Here is a 20400-nt window from a genome sequence, read left to right on the forward strand (position 1 = left end):
TCCGGCGAAGCTACTGTCTGGCGACTTTCAATTTAAAAAAGCAAATTGGGTTCTCGTTTATCTAATCGAACACGAATCTATGATACAGTCGTTCGGGACATCAAATGGCACTTGTTTTCACCTAGTAATACATTGCTGTTCCACTTGATTGTTTGCTTTATTTACTAGGATTCGATAAAGCATGGTCGGGCGTACTCCACCTTCCCTAGAGACTTCAACATTTTTTTTTTGCTGGGAGAAAGTTAGGAATAAGTAGTAGCTTATTTAACTACGTGTATAAATCAATGTCGTGGGATGCATAGCATTGCAAAGTTTAGAACAACACTTATAGAAGTAAACATAACCCATTGTTACTTATTTCAGAAATTAAGCTTTCAACAAAGTAGTCGTGAGCATTACAGCCATTTCAAGTAATGGAATTCCTTATACAAAATAAACATAATGGTTGGTTTACGGTAAACAAATAAAAAATGTAGTTTTAATATAAGAAGTCGACAATGGTAGGAAATATTAAGATAGCGTGAAGTGGAAAACAAATCCTAAAGTAGTGATATTAACAAGGTACAAAAACAGAACGACCAACAATTTATCGGGATCTAACAATCTAAAACCTGAAATAATGACAATGAGTTTTGAAAAAAAATACCGATACAGAAAACTTTAAAAATTACGTTGACCAAACGCTTATAAAAATTGGGACATGGAACAGAAATGGAAAAAATGAAGAGACCAAACATGAAACCAAAACTTATCAGCAGCGCTTTGAATTGGGTTCTGAACCTTTTCTGTAGAGAAAATAGCACCCCGAAAATCGCCAAGTATTTTTCATGAAACACATTTTTTTCGTTATGTAAATCTATTTGTCACTTTTGTCATCTTGCCCTTAAGTTCGTATTAACTTCGAGTAATAATCTAGAGATTTAGTAAATCTATCAAGTCTAACCCGAGTTCTTGCAGTTTTGGTGATTTTGATGGCATGTTTCGAAAAAAAAAAATCTTCAAGGAACGTTTTCCCCCAATTTGCGTATCTTCTGGCAAAGTAGGTAGCTCTGGTAAGGTACATTGATAACCCAAATTTTCAGTAAAATCAATTCAGTCTAGCAGGAACTATAGTGATTTTGTCGGTTTTTTGAAAAAAACCTTCTAGGGCCGTTTTACCCCATTTGGCTTATACATGACATTAAAGCTCTTGAGCTGCTCTACATTACGCCATATTTAGATATTTTAGCGATGTTGAGAAGAGTAGGATAACCCTTAAAATTGACAATTTTCAAAAGAAAAATGCGTTTTTTCGTCATGTTACATCTCTACCATATATCATGACCATACGTTTTGAAGTACTCTTAGTGTAGAAAAATACCAACAATTTTTAGAAAAATCCATCAAGTCTAGCAGGAGTTATAGCACTTTTTAGTATTTGGACGTTTTTGGACATATCATTTTCAAGGGCCGTTTTACCCCACATAACCTCAACGAAAAAAATTGAAATTTTGCAAAACTTCCTACCTTGAATAAACAAACAAATGCTGAAAATTTCAGCTCAATCGGAGAACATCAAAAAAACGTCCCTCAGAAAGGCGCTTGCAGTTCTCGCGAACTGGCTCTTAAATATTTAAGCAAATTATACAATTTTTATCGTTTCTTCACTAGATACAGCTGCTTATAGGTTCATTTGAAATATATAAGTGCAAATACCAGGTAATAAACTTTATACACTTGTGAAAAATGTTACGAACGATGCAAGGCGTCGGACACAAATTACGTAACGCTAAAAACCTAGATTTCAGACCCTCTCCCCCCCTATGTAACGATAGGTAACGTTCGACATGACTCCCCCTCCTAAAATAACGTATCGCTGATCAGCCAGATCCCCCTCCGAAATTTTCAATTTCGTGCAAACATCACAGTTACGTAACTGTCTCTACTACAACCCCCCCTCCCCCCTACGTAACAATAAGTAACGCAGACTCAACCCCTCTCCCTCCCTTCATGCCTTACTTAATTTGTGTACGACGCCCAAGAAATTAGATCTGAAGCAGCTCAAATCAAAATTTATTTTTGTTTATTTTTTGCTGCAAACGACGTTTTATACATGCTTACTCTAGTCCCATGTTCTACACAAATCTTAAGCACGCTGAGGCAGCTTTGCTTTGAACGGCAGTAAAGATGTCATTTTGTGCTATTAGTTTTATTTTAATTCATGACTAATTTTTAATTTGTTTCTATGTAAAAACGGTATTGATGATTACACATATTTTTAGAGCCACAACAGTTTGTTTGATCAGTTTGACACCTTCGGCAGAATTGTAGATAATAATTTTGTCTCTGAAAATATGCTCAATTTTTTACATTTTTTATTTTAATATAAAACCTACAAAAGGTTAGTTAAACCGTGTCAAATAAATGTTGTATGAACAAAAAAAAGGTTAGTTAAACATTGATGGCCTTCTGATCATAGAGAAAAGGAAAACAAAAATGTTAAAGTTTTCGATAAAAGCTCATTTGAAAAAAGCTACAAACGGTCAACTTAATATTAATGGTTGTCTGATCGCGGAGAAATAAAAAACGAAAAAGTTTCTGAATAAAAGAAAAAAAAATCAAAGCCAAGGTTGGTGTAATGACTTCGGCAAGTTCACATCAATGGACAACTTAATTCTAATTTTTTACCAAAAAAGGGTTCTGCACCAGATAGGATACCTTCAGCATTTATGAAGAATATTGCGAAGGAACTCACTTCTTGCTTGTTTTGGTTATTCAATATGTCGCTGAATTGGGAATTATTTCAAAATTAAGGAAAAGTTAATTTTTCAAATCTGGAAAAAAATCTGATAAATGTAATTCTCGTAAAATCTTTATTATTTATTATTACCTAAATTTCAACATAAAATTATTCCTTCGAATCAAAAATCGAATAACAGGCAACAAAAATTTATTTTAATTTGTAGACAACTCACTGAATGCAATGGATAATGGGAACCATGTCGAAGCTGGTGTCGCCCAATGCTCCCATTTAGGATCACTTCTTTTTATGTGATACGCCTTCTAGAAATAATATAGATTGTGAAACAAAAAAATAGAAAATAAAAACAAATATATCAATCTCAAAAAACCCGTTTTGAAAATCATTTTCTAGAAAAAAATACGCACTGTTAGCTAAACAATTATAGTTGACTAAATTCATTTTGATTCATATGCCAGCACAAAGCAATTTCTGCTAACGGTAAATATGACTTTATAAGATTTTCCTGAGCCGACTGCTTAGTAATGATAAAAATCAAAGAAATAGTTATCGGTTTCCGTTATACTCTACTAATTTTTTTGGAAATAAATATTGAAATTCAGTCCGCAAATATATATTTCGACTGTGACGTACAGTCTTCCTCAGTGCTTATGTGGACTGGTGTCCAGTCCACATAAGCACTGAGGAAGACTGTACGGCACAGTCGAAATATATATTTGCGGACTGAATTTCAATATTTATTTCCAAAAAAATTAGTAGAGTATAACGGAAACCGATAACTATTTCTTTGATTGGTCTCAATCACTCTGCTAAGACGCTCGTTATAGATTTTCTAGAAATGATAAAAATACTTTTAAATCCCAATCGGTTTGTTCAATCGGTATAGTGTATTCAACAAAAGTGTAAATAGCAGTTTTGTCCTTAAAAAAATGTGCAGTAAAAAGGTGTGAAAAAAATATTTCGACTAATTTTCTTTTTATTTTAATTTATGAAATATCCTTTTATGCTTTTGAAATGTCCAAGGTCCATACAATTTTTTAGAATTTATAGAGGGAGGGGTTTAAAATTGTCAAAAATCTGTCCGCGTGGAATGTAAATTGCTTCTTGGATATGCCCAAAATATCCAATAATCAGACAGTCAATAGTTATCGATAGAAATAACGGTGAATATTGTAGAGAAATCACAAAATGTCGATTTACTTTAAATAGAAACATTTCCTAAAAAAAGTATTTGGTACAAATGATGCGCCAAATTTGTCTGCACCAGCGCACAGTGGCTGGTTTATGAACAAAAGTCGGAAAAAACCAAAAAGTCTTTTTTAAATGAATAAAAATTACATATTATTACAATTTTGGGGTGGTGAACTCATTTCTGATATCAAAAAATGTTGAAAATAGCAATTTTCGCACCTAAAGTGCTGTTGGACCTTTTTCTTGATCAGATTTTTTTTTGCTCCAATCATGTTTAAAATTTTGATAGGGGAACCGCTCTTATATTCATATCAACACCTAAATTCATCTCATTGCTCTTATTTGTCCAATTTACTGTAAAATTTTACCTTTTTTTCAACGTGAAAGTAGGTAGTTTTATTTTACGTCTCGATTAAGTCGACTAGTCGGAAGTTAAAAGCGAAATAAAAGCGACCAGAAGAATATAGGTGCTAAGAATAAGATGAATATTGAGGTGGTTCTCTTACTCGTTCTACATCGAAAATCTTTAGAATAGTATTTTTTTGTTTGGTTTTTAGGGTACTTTTTTAAGCACCACCCTACAAAAATCGTCTTAATTCAATTTATTTTATTTTGAAAATTTTTTAGCTTTTAAGCCGATTGACCAATTCAAGATCTTTTTACGACAAGTTAGACGTCTTTTTAGGAAAATTATGAGATCGTACGGTAGTTTATTTCAACGTCATTGTAAATATAAAAGACGATATATTTTTTTCTCATCAATTCAATTTATTCTCTTTTCATACATCTTGTAGTACTGCAAGCGGTTTACAAGTTTATGTAAAAATGCTTGAAACTACTGGAAAAAACTTTATTTATACTTCCCAGTGAATTATTTTGTTTAAACATACATAGTTTAAACATACATACAAACATAGCTCCGTAGCCGCAAAGTTACAGAGTCCGCTTTGGGAACGGGTGGTCGTGGGTTTGAATCGTAGTAAAAAAAAGTAAAAAATTTGGTTGTCAAAGGACTTTAGCATGGGTTTATTCTCAGGCTCCCCACCACTTACCCTTCCTTCAATCTGAATTCTACAGAACCCCTGTTGACTCTCCTTCTAACAAAAATAAGTCCTTATTATAATAAAACTGGTATGAGTAACGTATGAAAGTTCTCTCCAGGGAATTGTAATTAGGCGATATTGTTAGGATGGACAGAGGCTCGGTATAGTAGAGCAGTAAGTTTGAAACGGAAAGGTAAAACTTACACATAAGCACGGATATGAATGATAAGCGTATCACTTACTTTAATAGTGATACTGCTGATAATATGGAGTGCGGAGTACAGAAAACACCTGGGCAATATCACAATAGATCTAATCTCTGGTCGCAGTGATGAGTCCACACAGGAGAAAATAAATTCAAAAAATCTCCCTATGAGCAACGATGTGAAAAACGGGACCCAAAAATCTGAAAAGTACAATAAATTTCCCATTGATTGTTGGTTATCCGATCGTTCCGAAGTGTTTCACAAGAGTGTACGGTAGAAATGAAATTAGAAATACATGTTTTTTTGGCTACCCTGCAATATGTTTTACCTCGAATGAAAAATTGGTTGTATTTTTGGCAAGTCTTGAAAATCAACCAAAAAGTACATAAATTTCCCTTCAAAATGAAACTTGTTGAATCAAAAGCTTTCAAGCTAAAAGTTGTGATTTCAAACACGAAATTCATCGAAATTGCCTGATATAGCAACATTCAAAGTGCGATTAAAAATCGATATCTCAACCGATTGTCATAACCGATTGTCATTGTCCGAAAATCATCAAAACTATCTGATATACCAACATTCAAACCGATTGTCATAACTTTGGGAAAAGGTTATTTACAGTTTAAGAATCCTCGGAAAAATGCAAAACATCAAAAATATTGACATGAAAAATCGAGTTTTTTTTCCGGCCTTCGACCACTGTGGTGCAATCTCGAGGCATTATTTTCTATCCTCCACGCATCACCCTGCCTAAATTTAAGCGTTATTGAATAGTTTACTGCAAACTGAAAGTCGCCATCTCAGACTTCAAAATGGCGATTTTTACTTTTTGAGCATAGTCCCGATTCTAGAAGTATCAATATGGGGAAGTGTTTGAACATTTTTTAGTTTCACACAGCTAATATATCCGATTTTCGCCAAATTCCAGAAACCTCCATCTAGGACTTGAAACGTTAACTGCTGGCCACTAGATATAACCGAGGAACTAAAAATCAACGTATTCAATCAGTATCTATACATATAAAAATGCAGTTCGGCCTGTCTGTCTGTCTGTCTGATCCATATAGGCTCGGAAACTGCCGAACCGATCGACGTGAATAATTGTATGGTGGGGGTTTTGGTGCCGAGAAATGTTCCTATGATGGTTTGAGACCCCTCCCTCCTCTGGAAAGAAGGGGTCCCATACAAATGAAACACAAATTTCTGCACTTCTCAAAAACTAACCAAGTAAATGAAACCAAATTTGGCATGTGAATGTGACCTTAATGGTTTAACACCCCTTCCTCTTCTGTATGGGAGGAGTCCCATACAAATGAAACCCAAGTTTGGCACAAGTCGAAAACCAATCAAGTAAATACAATCAAATTTTGCATGTGGATGATTTTAGGGGTAACAAATAAATCCGTGATGGTTCGACACCCCTCCCTCTTCTGGAAGGGAGGGGTTACATAAAAATTAAACACAAATTTCTGTACATCTCGAGAAATAATCCAGTAAATGAAACCAAATTTAGCATGTGGAGGTTTTTTGGAGCAAACAATATTTTCATGGTGGTTTGACACCTCTCCCACTTCTGGCTGAGAGGACTCTTATACAGTGCGAGAAAGAATTATACCGTAAAAAACTATCATGTATTATTTCAATAATGCACAGGTTATTTCTATCAACATTTTATGGTGTTCGGTACAGTAGTTCATTGCGCGAATAACAAACAATAGCAATGTTTGCACTTGGTGAATTTTAAGGTGAATTGAAACAATTTAATTTGTAGAAAGAAATAAATATACCGTACATGTGCCTTAGTCATCTTTAACCCATACAAAGTGTAAAAGTAAATATGTTTTCATGGTATATAATGATAGCCGTCTTTAAAATTAATCTTTCCCATCTATGGGAAATAGTTTTCATAAATTCCTGTATCGCTGTTCGTTTTATTTGCTGGAAATGCCGAGAGGAAAATCATTATATTTGGAAGAGCGAGCGAAAATCACGGCTTTCAGAGAATGTGGACTAATTATTCGCAAAATAGCTCAGAAATTGAACCGTGATAAAGGTACCATAGTAAATTTTCTCAAGGATCCTGAAAACTATGGTGTCAACAAACGATCCGGGCGTCCATCTACTTCGAATCTTCGAGATAAAAGACATATATCTCGCCTGACTGTTGATAAAAACTTGAGTACAGGCCAGATTATGGCTCCAATGTCTCTTTCAGTGTCCAAGAGAAGAATACTACAGATTTTGAAAGAAAATACTCACATTCAATACAAGCAACGTTTGAAAACAACGAAGCTTCTACCCCGACACAGATCTGCGAGATTTGAGTTTGTGGAACGGGATATGTTTTGGGAGGATGAGTGGAAATCCGTCATCTTCTCCGATTAGAAGAAGTTTAAAGCTCAAATTAAATTGCATAATGACATTGGAATAAAATAAAATAACTTGCTGTGCTTGAATTTTTGTGTGGGAACCGCTTTCATATTGTGTTTTGTTTGGTTTTACTCCAAAAGTAAAAATATTCAAAATTTTCGCATGTACGGTATATTTATTTCGCGGACTGTACAAATCAAACTAAAATTGCTATGGTGGTTTGACACTTCTTCGTACACTGGAAGGGGAGAGATATTTCAACCTTTTTTCCGAAAAACAGCCTGAAATAATCAGTATGATGCACAGAAGCCAAAAATTGACTCCAGACGCCATTTTTAAATTTAGGATGGATATTTCCGGTTTTTTGGAAAACATCCGAACATGACCGAATACCTCCCAATATGGGTGTTTCAGGAACCAGAATGACGCTCAGATGCCAGAAATTGTCTCCAAACGCCATTTTGAAATCCAAGACGGCGACTTCCGGTTCCTGGAACACAATTGAAAATGATCAAATACCACCCAATATGGGTGTTTCTTAAACCAGAATGACGCTCAGAGGTCAGAAAATGTCTGCAAATACCATTTTAAAATCCAAGATGGCGACTTGATGGTGACCAAATACCACCCAATGTAGGTATTTCCGGATTCGTAATGATGCACTGAAGCCACAAATCGACCTCAGACAACATTTTGAATTGTAAAATGGCAACTCCCGGTTTCTAGAAAACAGTCAAAAATGGCCGGTTTCCTCCCAATATGATTATATCCCGAACCAGAATGATGCACAGGAGCCAAAAATCGATCACAGACACCATTTTTTATTCGAAGATGAACACTTCCGGTCTCTGAAAAACAGCCGAAAATGACCAAAGATCATCTGAAATGGGTGTTTCTTAACCTTCATTGAACCCTTGTGTGGAAAACCACACAAATAAATTTTGTTTTGATTTTTTTTTCGGAAACTTCTCGATCGATTTTGATGAAATTTCTTGACAATTCCTAAACCATCAATCTTACACAAAATACATTTTCTCCAAGGGAAAAATATTTTTGGTTGATGAGATATTTAAAAACTTACGTTGTTTACCCTGGTGTGTGGATTTCCACACATACAACATTCGAATTTATTTTGGACAAGAAACAACTTAATTTTGCCCCAAACATATTTTTTTCATTGAATGTTTTCATACCTGAAGCTATGGGTACCAATTAATCCTGTTTCAAAAATCTAATAAGGTGTGTATGTGTGCGGAAGTATGTGTATGTGTGTTTATTTTCATTCTTACGACCAATGTATCTCGATTTTCTCAGCAACGGCTGAACCGATTCGATTGTTCTTAGTCGCGTTTGAAAGAGCTAAAATTCTAGTTAGTTGATGGAAAATATCGTTTTGATCCGAAGGTTCATTCAAAAATGACGTAACAAGAGGTGATCGATTTACATGGGAACTGATAAATTAATTGATTTTTTTATCGGTTTGACTGATTTTAGAAATGTATAAAGGTGCATTCTTGTAATTCGCATCAAAATCAAATCAATCAAAAGGCTACGTGGGACATGTGTAAAAGTATGTGTTTATTTGTTTCATCCCAGTGTGAGAATTTTCACACATATGGGTTACGAATACGCTAATGCTAAAAGTACCTATTTAGTGTTTGCACAGCCTGGTTGAGCAGTGTTCAACATTTACACAGTTTTATGTCTACTGCAAGACAAGTATACTCGCACTTTTGGGTATATTGAAATAAATTTAGAATGGATCTCCCGAGATGGTCTAACAAGCCAGTCGTCGTGGGTACGAATTTCGGCTCGGGAGAAACTATTAGTGTTAGTAGGATCGTAGCGCTAACGCTGCAATTGTCCTTTACACTAAGCATTTGACTGCGAAGTCTGTGTATAATGAACGAATCGGAATGTAGCACCAAGGCTTTGCTTACTTTGCTTAGCATAGATTTCAGAATATTCTTACGAACATTTGCTTCATTTGGTCAAACCGCTGTTAGGATTTTTTTTTGTTCAACTGTTATTATAGCACGTTTAATTGGTCTCATATCATGTAAACACGTTTTGTTTTGTAACTTTTTCATGAACCATCGGATCAAACAAATGTCCGATGATGACCTAATGGCCTTCAAGCCCTTCCAATTGCAGCCAAGGAAACCAAATCAATACATCCATTGCTGAGATAATCCAAATGTATTTTTCAATATTGTTTTTGTACACTACGCATAATATTCTTCAATTGGTTACCTCCAAAATACTGCAATGTACTAGGCGTTTCCACAAGTTTTGTTATGATTTTTTTTTTTCAACGTACCTTTGGAAATTATCATATAATTATAAGTTTATCTTTGAATAAAAATCTACCCTCCAAATCCCAACAAACGCATCTAGCACCAAAAGGACTCAAATCAGTCAAACCGCTGGAAGAAAAAATCGGTTAGTTTATCAGTTCCTATATAAGCTGACTACATTTCGTTACATCATTTCTGAATGAACCTTCGGATCAAAACGATATTTTTCGTCAAATAACTAGACTTTTAGCTCTTTCAAACGCGACTAAGAACAATCGAATCGGTTCAGCCGATGCTGAGAAAATCGAGATATGATGGTCGTAAGAATGAAAATATTCACACATACACATACTTCCGCACACATACATACCTCATTCGATTTTCGAAACAGCATTTTTTGGTACCTATAGCTTCAGGTATGTATGCACTCAATGAAAAAAATAAGTTTGGGGCAAAATTAAGTTGTTTCTTGTCCAAAACAAATTCAAATGTTGTATGTGTGGAAAACCACACACCAGGGTAAACAACGTAAGTTTTTTTTAGGATGCAATGAAGGTTAAGCCATAATTTCACCGCCATTTTGAAATCCAAGATGACGACTTTCGGTTTCTGGAAAACAGCCTGAAGTGACCAAATACCACCCAATACCACGAGTATCTCCGAAACCAGAATGATGCAAGGAGCTAAAAATCTACCTCAGACACCATTTTGAATTGTTATATGGAAATTTCTGTGAAACAGCCTAAAATGACTGAATACTACTTAATATGAATATATCCTTAATCAAGATGATGTATAGAAGCCAAACATTGACCCTGGACATCTTATTGAATTCAAAGATGACCTCTTCCAGTTTCTGGAAAACAGGCAAAATATACCACCCAACATGGGTATTTCTTGAATCGAGGTGATGTACAAAAGCCAAAAGGCGAGGATGTTGTCATTCCGATAAAATCAATCAATTCAAACGATTTGTCTTTTGATTTCAATCATATCCTATGGCCGATTCGTCGTGCATTCGCAGACTATAAACACATCGCAAGGAGTCAATCAATTTGTAATGTTTAAAGTTATTAAATACAGAAATGGGCGGGACGAAGTTTGCCGGGTCAGCTAATATTCCCATAATGTTCGAGAACTTTTGACTTTTTATGAATTAAGGCAGGCGGACTACCCCTCCCCTTTTGAAATACGTTTATGACCACCTGCTGCGCGGAAGAAACTCGTATGCCAAGTTTGGTGGAAATCGGTGCAGGCATTTAAGAGTTATACTGGAACATAGAAACCTACAAAGATGTAAAGAAAACTTGTCTTTTTTTATTCTCGCTTATTTTCCGTCGGTCTAGTCCCGCCACTGTTGTTGTGCCAATCACCGACGCCCAAAGAGGCGACTTCACCCTGGACCCTAACTTACGACTCGTTGATTAACGGACCGGCGCCAACGGCTTTACTTCCTCATGCGATTAAGGCGTGATCCCAGAGATTTTTGGCCTCAGAAAATTCCTCGGTGTCGGCTAGAATTGAATCTAAACCAGTTGTATTGGTTGTGAGTAGATTTCGCCAACCCACAACCATCGACACCTATGTCGGCGTTGAGATTCGAACCCAGGCGTCGAGCGTGGTTGGCGGAGACGTTACCAACCACGCTAGGCCCCCTCCTTAAACTTGTCTCCTATATGAAGAGATAGGTGAAGCTTGATAATATAATTGCAAGGTTTACTGAATACTAAATCTATTGAAATCCGCGAATCAATGCGACTTGAAATAAATAATTCAATCAAAATCGCAGTAAGTGTAATTTGCGTGTTTAACCGTGAGCTGTGACCGTAATAGAAACGTTAAAATCATCTTCGCGTACTTATTTTGTAGACATTCAAATGCTTGAATCATGCTCTTAAATACTGATCTGATTTGAGTCGTATTGAACTGAGGTTTTTGATAAACATAACAAAAAGTTTATTTTCCTTTCCAATAGCAATATGTAGGTATCAGGTTTTGTATTGAAAAACGCAAAAATAATCCTAATATCCTATTCAGAATCCTGGTTTTCATTTATAAGATACCAACTACAAAAGGGTGCTAAAATCAACTACGTTCATGCACAACAAGTTCTGACATAATAGCGATACTTTCGGAAAAGTTAACTGTAGCATTTCACCCTAAGAGTTTCACCCAATCGCGGGACTACACGCTACGCATCCGAAGATCCTTCTGATTCCTGCCATTTCCCAGGGTGATTTGACAAGCATGACCAGAAGGGCAAACTAACAACGTATTGTCTTCAGAGAGCTTCTGATAGTTGGTAAAAAATGTACACCGGTAACAAAATTCTTCTGAACAAAAGGAAAAAATGAACCGAGCTCCAGATTTTGAATCACTCAAAGTAAATGTTGAGTTTTTCCAATGTGAAATCTTTTATTTGAAATAGTGTTCAATATTACACAATTCAATTTATTGAGAGTAAAACAACTGAGCGAACAAGTCAACTAAAACGGGGGTAGAGGTGGGTTAATTTCAAAAACATCTCTTATATATTTTTTTGCCTGTGTGATAACTTTTTCTTTTCATATTTTGCAGTATTCGAATTAAAATAATTTCCCAAATCATATAAACTCATAGGGAAAAGGTCAGGCACCGATATAAACAAAAAATGTACACCGTTATTAATTGGCTCTCCGAAGAAAACAGAAGAGAGTGATCCGCTGCAGAGACCGGCTATCGTCGCATCGTTCATGCTTTGCTTCAAGCGTAGAACCCGAAGCGCGCAACGTTGCTTTTGGCTGCGTGCTTCGCGCGTGGTCTAGCGCGGCTCTCTCCCAGCTCGGGAGTTACTTATCACTGGTAGCCGCTAGTATCATTATATTTATACATTTATAATCATTTTGCCTCTTCGCTGATTTCAGTTTTGCTTTGGTCGTTTGGCAGTGCGGTTGCACTTCGATTTGGTCTCTCAGTTGGCCCAGTGCGGAGTTTCTTCGGAGCCTCAGGCTGTGAGTGTTGAGTCCGTCATAAGAGGAAGACGTGCCTTGAGCTCCTAGCAGGCTAATTTGAGATTTTTTTTTGCGTGATAGTTCATTCAGCGGAATTGGCAGCCAACGGCACGTGCCTTCGAGGAATATGTGATTCTTTTTACGAGCGAGTTTGATTTTGCAGACAGGATTTTTTGGGCTTCTATTAAATGCTAGACAAACCTGCAATAACAAAGTGAAATGCAAGTTGTGGTGGATTAAATGAGTGAAATCAACAAAACAGCAAGAAATTCTTCCTAATCAATGCCACAACCCGGAATAGATGAAATCTCGCTGATCAAAGTGTAAGTGAAAACTGGATTTTCCCGTATCCGTCGATAAGAGCTTGTTGCCTTAATGGGCAAATGCATCGACATAGGAAAGTAAAATCTCGCGAGGTACTTGTCAAACGCACATCCGTATGTTATCTGTAACGATTTTACTCTTACTCTTGTTCGGTCTATATGCGACATTTTGATGTCAATGTCGGATGCTTTGCTGCGACATTCACCTCAACATTGCGTGCCTTCGTCGAAGTGCACACCAGAGGAAAAGCCGGCTCAGCCGCTCTGCTGATTGTGGACTAAATATCGCCGCAAGAATAACGAGCTGATGCTGGTCGCTGCGTCTATCCATTTGGTTGTAAAGTTGTAGCTGCTTGTCCTTCTTCTGTAGATCGCTGCATTTATGATGTGTAAGACAGTAACATGGTGGCTGGCTGAAGATTAACAATAATTCTACTGTTGTTGTGAGTGATTAGTAACGCCTAAACGGAGTCAGAAATTTATACAATTTATCATATCGCGTCTCTCTAAAAAGTTCTGCTAAACAGAGTGTATGCCAGAAAATGCACAAACTATGTGCCAGCTTTCATTTATCAGGAGGTAATATTCATACTGGGAAACCATGCAGAGAGAAAATCTAATTATTGAGGAGTTATATGCCTTACTTATACAATAATTACGTACATTTTTTTCGTTTAGCATCGTAAAATCCAAGTGATTACATAAATTCCGTGTGAAAAGAACAATTCTAAGAAAATAATTGAAAGTTCATTGTAAGGTCGATGAAGAGTTGAAAGAAATCGTTGTGACTTTTCGAACACAACTCACTCTAAAGGGTCACCTCCCCAAGTACAAAACTTCCGGGTGTTGGCAGTGTACGCATGCGACGCAGGGTAACGCACGCATTGCATTAACGCTTCCAGTCGAACACACCGCACACGACTGCGCGGACTGTCAATGCATCGATTTTGTGAGGTGAATAAATGATTGCGCTTTATCGGGCAGCAGCAGCCAGCCTTCCTCGCGAATGTTGTTTTCTATGCGCGTCGATCAACGCGCGCACTGTCACGATTTGTAGATTTGGAACAAGTGTCTCCTTTTTTTCGCCAGCAAGAGCTTGCGCCTACTTCGGAATCGTCATCCGCAATTACCACGGTGCGAAGGAATGAAACTTTCGATTGAAGCGGCGCGTCTGTGAGTGGAATTATCAACATGCACGCGAGTGGAATTTTGCGCCTGGTGTTTTTATCGGTGTTTGCAATAGTGTGGAAAAATAAATGCATAAAACTCCTAGGGAAGAATCAATTTGATATCGGTAGAAAATAAGCTTATGTCTTGATGTCAAATAATAGGTATAATAATAATACCTAAGTTATTACTAGTTTGTTGTTTTATAGGCTTTCTGTTTTATTTCGGACTACACTAATGTGCTTTACCCTTATATTGCATTTTTATTGTTGAGCGTCATTACTCTAAAAATATGTGCGAATTTGTGTTCGTTAGCATTCATCAATCGAAGTCAATAGTAATCATCAGTGCTTTAAACTATGTATATACAAGTTTCGGGATTAAAAAATGTAAGACATATTTTTACTCAAAAGCTATGTTCTAAAGAATCTTTTCAATTTTAACTTTTAAGATAATAATCAAAGTCCAATAATGTGATATGATTCTACTACTTATTTCAAATTACAAAGCTCTTGATGACTAACTTTCTAAAAAAATAGAGCTTTTTATGAAAATATGCCTTTTTCATATTTCATTCGTAGTTCCTCCGCAACAAGTATAGATTCATTGAAATGTATGATCAATATAACACAATTCGTTCTTGTATGGGGATCCTTCTCACGAAATTAAATTTTGAGTAACTTCCATGAGAATATCCAGAATATGTGTGTAAGTGATTTAATTTTTATTTTTGAGAGCGTAAATTCTTCGTGTGTTTTTCTATTCCGAGTAATTTGAAAAGTCGCATGACGGGAAACTAAATTTATCTTTCATTGTGTTAGTTTTAGATTTTTAGGGATTTTGAGGTGTTGCATGATGAGTTTTGGGTCAAATAAAAAACTCGGGATATCTGAATATTACTGCAAAAGACCAATATGGACATAGCACTTGATTTGCGTATGCAGAGTATGCTTTTCGAATGCAGCCCTCTCGTATCGACAAACACGTGCGCGTTTTGACAGACTTCAAAGTCTTCAAACTATGATGAGATATTTTGCAGGCCTATGCTACAATATTAATATACGCCCAAATCGAATAACACAATGAGTTACGGTTCGGACCTCTAGGGAGCCACAAATCTTCAGAACAAAACTATATGGTTTCGATTAGCTATCGTTGGTTTCAATTTGAGCTGTGACATGCCGCTCCATCCTTTTGTAAACCAACGCATTGATCCTAAGAGGAGTTGGCTTGCACCCAGGGAAGCATTTGGGTCATTAAAATAACGATATAAACTACGGTATTGATTTTAACACCAGCATCAATGAAAACAAGCGACATTTTCAAACCGTTGGACACCACCAAGCCAAACATCGTGGAACCCGCCGGCGGTTTGATTTGGAACTTGAATATCAGGTTCTCCGGAATATCCATAAAATTCTATAGTCAATTAACAGATTTGTGAGGTTGTAGAACACAGTATCGATGCTGAACACCTTTTCGTCAGAGAAAAAGATTTTCATTTCTTCCTTTATCAACAAAAAAAGTAATCTCTTCGAAAGAAGCGTAGCTCCTTCACCCGCTCCGTAATGAAGTGGTGTTTCGTTCTGATCTCTAGAAGGTGCTTGAAACCTTCAATGAAGATTCTTCTTTGTATATGAATGAATGAAAATTATCGTAAATGTATCTCAACGAAGTCAAAATCGTAAACAATGCTAATCATCCGCAGAAGTTGATTTTTAATCGTATATTATACCGGAGCCTGACTGATTTACGATTTTAGGCTTAGAATCGTAAGAAAGCATTAAACAAATCGTTTTAAGTCGGATATTATCGTATGTCGATACTCATATTAACGAATTGCATATTATTATTCCTCATTATATATATCGTATTTTGTCATTACATGTTTTAACAACGTTATTTGTTGTTGAATCTATCACCGACAATAATTTTATCATGAAAAACATTCTCAGCGACTTTTTAATGTATGGGCAAAATGCTTGAAAAGATGCTGTTATTATACATAACAATCACATTTTCTAAATGGTGAAAATGGCAAAAACAATGTTTTTTATAACTACATATGTACTATTACAGAAACTTTCAAGATTTTTTTATGTACGAGGAATCTTTGCTCGGAATAACTTGATCACGTTTAGCGTCCGTGCAGACCGTTGCCGTGGGTCATTTTTGTAGAGTCATTTTGAAGCAATAAACTGTGGCCAAATGACATAACACCCAGGAAACCTTTTTCGGCTCCTCCTGGGCGAGCAGCAAACTCGTTATGCCACTCCTGACATACAACTTCACAAATTTGCAATAAAATAAATCCACAGTAGTGTTGCCACAGGTACAGATTTATCTGGAAAGGTACAGATTTTTTCGTTATTTTGGTTCAGATCTGTACGGTATATGGGTACAGATTTTTAAGGGTCCATTTTTTAACCTATTTTTTTTTTAATTGAAAATTTATTTAAAATACGTAAGAGCATCATCTACTAAATGAATAATCTGTAACTTTTATAATTTTTTCAAGACTAACAAAAGTACAACACGTGAAAGTAAATGTAACGAAATACTGTTAACACTCTTAACAAAAAATTAGTTATTATTTACACAAATTAACCTAACATTAGAGTTCCAACATTTTCGCATTTTTTCCTGCCGTACCCTATAGACCCATGTATGCCGGAGCTTGTTTCTTGATATCGCTGGAACCGGATATACAAATCCAAAATAGTTAAAAAAATCTAATTTCCTTTATATGAAAGGTAAAGAGCAAGGCCCGATTTGCGTGCTGGGGGGCCCAGGGCAGATATTTTCGTGGGCCCACTTTTGATTAGAAAATTGCTCCGCTGGAAGGTGACCAGCCAAAAAAGGGTGAAGACCTTCCCGTCAGTCATGCTCCGGCCCAGGACTAGGGAAGCCCATCGAGTCGAGGGGCCCGAGGTATTTGCCCCCGTTGACCACCCCCCCCACCCCCCTTTCATTCGGGCCTGGTAAAGAGAGTTAATAGTTCATACGTGAATTATAAACTTTTTTCGGTAATTTTTAACGGATATCATTGCAATGTCTTAAAAATATTGTTTTATCATAACAGGGGATAACCAAAATTTAAAAAAAAATTCTACTGCTGTCAAGAAAGGTAAATGTACTTAAAAAAAAACGATTTATTTCTCATTAAGATAAATCCATTATCAACAGAAAGTTAATGAACATTTGAAAGAGGTCTGTATCAATAATGCAACTTCAATTATCTGGACTTGCAGTACACCTGTTCGGCAAGACCGGGGGGCTAAAACCACCCTTGTCTTACCTCACCATTGCTCGGCCACGTATAACCTACGTAGCTCTCGTGTAGTGGCCCAAGGTAAATGAAACAACAACCAAGGCAAAACTTACCAAAGTTCAACGATTGGCATGTCCTTCCGTTATCAGTTCCCTACGCATAACGCCGACTGCAGCCATGAAAGCCATGCTCAGCTCTCCATGTGAAGAAGGAGGCAGAGCTTGGTGCACTAAGGCTGCGAAGAAATACAACGATGCTCGAAGTAACGAGTCATCTAAACATCCTAAGAAAGTTCAAGCTAACATCTTTAGTAAAAACAGTCTCGGACTGGATGGAAGCGAATCTAAACATGGACGTTCCATATAGGGTGATTGACACAGATCACTCAATGTGGAACAATGGAGGGCCGAGTCTTCCATCGGGAACCATCCGTTTTATACCGATGGCTCGAAAATTGGATTCCATACTGGATCAGGGATCTACGGACCAGGTATAAAGGCCACTATCTCTATGAGTAAATGGTCAACCGTCTCTCAAACAGAGTTAAATGCAATGTTACGATATGCCTTAAGCGCAACTGACAAAATCGGAATCTTTTCAGACAGTCAGGCTGCACTACTGGCATTAAAGTCTGCCACATGTGTTTCCAGACTAGTTTGGGAGTACATTGTAACACTCAGGGAATTTTCCCGCCTCAAAAAAGTTATGCTACTTTGGGTGCCCGGTCACTGCGGAATCGTAGGAAATAAACATGCCGACAGACAAGGATCTGCTTAGCAATTCATTGGACCTGAACCGTTTCTGGGTACCTCCACATCCGCCATTAGAAGTGAACTAAGTACATGAGAAAAGCTAGAAATAGCATTTCATTGGCAACATGCGCAGGGTTGCAAACAACCCAAACAGTTCATATACCCCAACCATGCAATTACCAAAAGGCTACTTAGTTTAACTCGTAGTGAATTAGGCATTATCACGGGACTTCTCACTGGACACTGTCCTGCTCTTTATCATTGAAAGTAAATCGGCAAAGTCTCAACCGACAATTGCCGTTTTTGCAACGCTGAACCTGGGAGTTCAATACATCTGCTTTACTTTTGCGGGGCTCTTGCTTCATCGAGGTTCAACTCCTTCGGAAGTTACCTCTCAACTTCCAATCTCAAAACGGTTACTGGTTTCATCCAATCTCAAAACGGTTACTGGTTTCATCATGGGGTCTCTTTTTACGCGGTTGATTGTATAGCGTTGGAAAAAATCTGTGTATAAAAAAACGTGTAATTTGAAAAAACCGCGTAAAAAACTCCATTCAATAAATAGTTCCAATTAAAAATAATAACACGTCAGTAAAACTATGCTCAAAAAATGATATTAATTTTGGTACAAAACACACAAAATATTTTTAAGCTTTCGTTCCTTAATCAAAAGTCCATCGCAACGGCCTGGACTCGTATCGTTATACAATTATGAGTGTATTTTTGTTCCTTTTTCCCGAATCAACGGGAATTGCCTGTTATTTGATAATAACAGAAATTTTAGAACAAATATATTAAAAATATACAATATTCAGATTTAAAAACCAGAAAATACCATTTTCATGAACCATACGATTATTTTTTAACTTTATTTCGTTTTTTTTACTTCTTATTAGAATAACTTATACTTAGCTGATTTGATACCGCGTAAAAATAATATTCATACTCAGTTGCCAGTAGTCTCAACCGTGAGCGTTGGTGAGACTCCCTGAACAATGCATCTGGGTCGGCACGCTTATCCTTAGTTTTCGCAGTCAACTGGGAAATGCTTTGCTGATGTAAAGACGTATTTGGCTAATCACAAATTTTTATTTTCACAATTCTTTTCTCTTGCCTCCCACTTTCTTACGTTCTATCTAACCTTCGCTTTTCGCTTTTCGGTCCCCTTTGCTTCCACTGCTTCCACCACCTTTCGCCTCCAATCTGCGACCAGCTGACGCGATATCGATGTATTTATTTTTGTTCGACCAACGACTTTTGAAGAATGAACGAATTCGATGTTCGATCGGATCAACAGGTTATTGCCCTTCGGCAACGGTCATTTCCCTCGCCAAGTAAATAAGTATCTCTCTCCCACCAAATTCTGTTTAATCTTCTCTCTACTGTGGCTCTATTTCGCCCGTCTCCTGGTGGCAGGATCAGTGCTGATAAAAGTCATTTTCCCCAGCATAATTCTTCGAAAATTACAGCCAATCATTTTCAATTTTCACTTCCAATGATCGCAGCACTCTTTCAGACACACTAGATTTTCGTCCTAGTAACGTGCTGTTATACTTATATGAAATAGATTGCGCGCATCGTTCACGGTTACGAAATAAAATTTGACGACAAATCCAACCAAATGATCTTCACTTCAAAGCGAAAAAGAAAAACAAACAGTCGTCTCAACCAAAATAAACCTCACCGAAACACTTTTTCACTGACACTGACCGATGCCCTGACAATCTTCGTTGACTGATAAACTGATTTTGTTGTCTTGCTTTCATTGCATGAAATATAATGAGGTGTTTTAACAGTTCACTTCCATGCAAAAAGCGGGAAAGGAGAACTCTGAAAGGATTGTAAAAAAATAACGTTTATGGATGCTTTTTTTCACTTTCACTCAAGAGTGTCAACAAATATCAACCCTGGGCAGGATACACCAAGCTGATAGGTGGGTGGCATATCAAAGGCTGGGAAGCGTGACAAAAGCACTTCTAAAAGCCTTTAGACCAATTAGTCTAACCTCCATTATGTTAAAAATTATGAAAAAACTAATTGACTATCACGT

General features: G+C 36.8%; 1 protein-coding gene across 2 annotated transcripts in view; it reads left to right on the forward strand.

Moving 5' to 3' along the window:
* The first annotated feature begins 12750 nt into the window (after positions 1 to 12750).
* Positions 12751 to 20400, forward strand: part of LOC129722566 (uncharacterized) — a 30710-nt gene continuing 23060 nt past the window's right edge. Inside the window, exons 1-2 of one of the 2 annotated variants that reach the window (XM_055676140.1) lie at positions 12751 to 12837; positions 12919 to 13160. The gene's annotated coding sequence lies outside the window, so the exon portion shown is untranslated. Of the gene's footprint in view, positions 13161 to 20400 lie in introns of both variants that reach the window. The other variant, XM_055676139.1, reaches the window with a different exon arrangement.

This window comes from Wyeomyia smithii, chromosome 2 (assembly GCF_029784165.1).
Source record: "Wyeomyia smithii strain HCP4-BCI-WySm-NY-G18 chromosome 2, ASM2978416v1, whole genome shotgun sequence".
Taxonomy (NCBI): Eukaryota; Metazoa; Arthropoda; class Insecta; order Diptera; family Culicidae; genus Wyeomyia; species Wyeomyia smithii.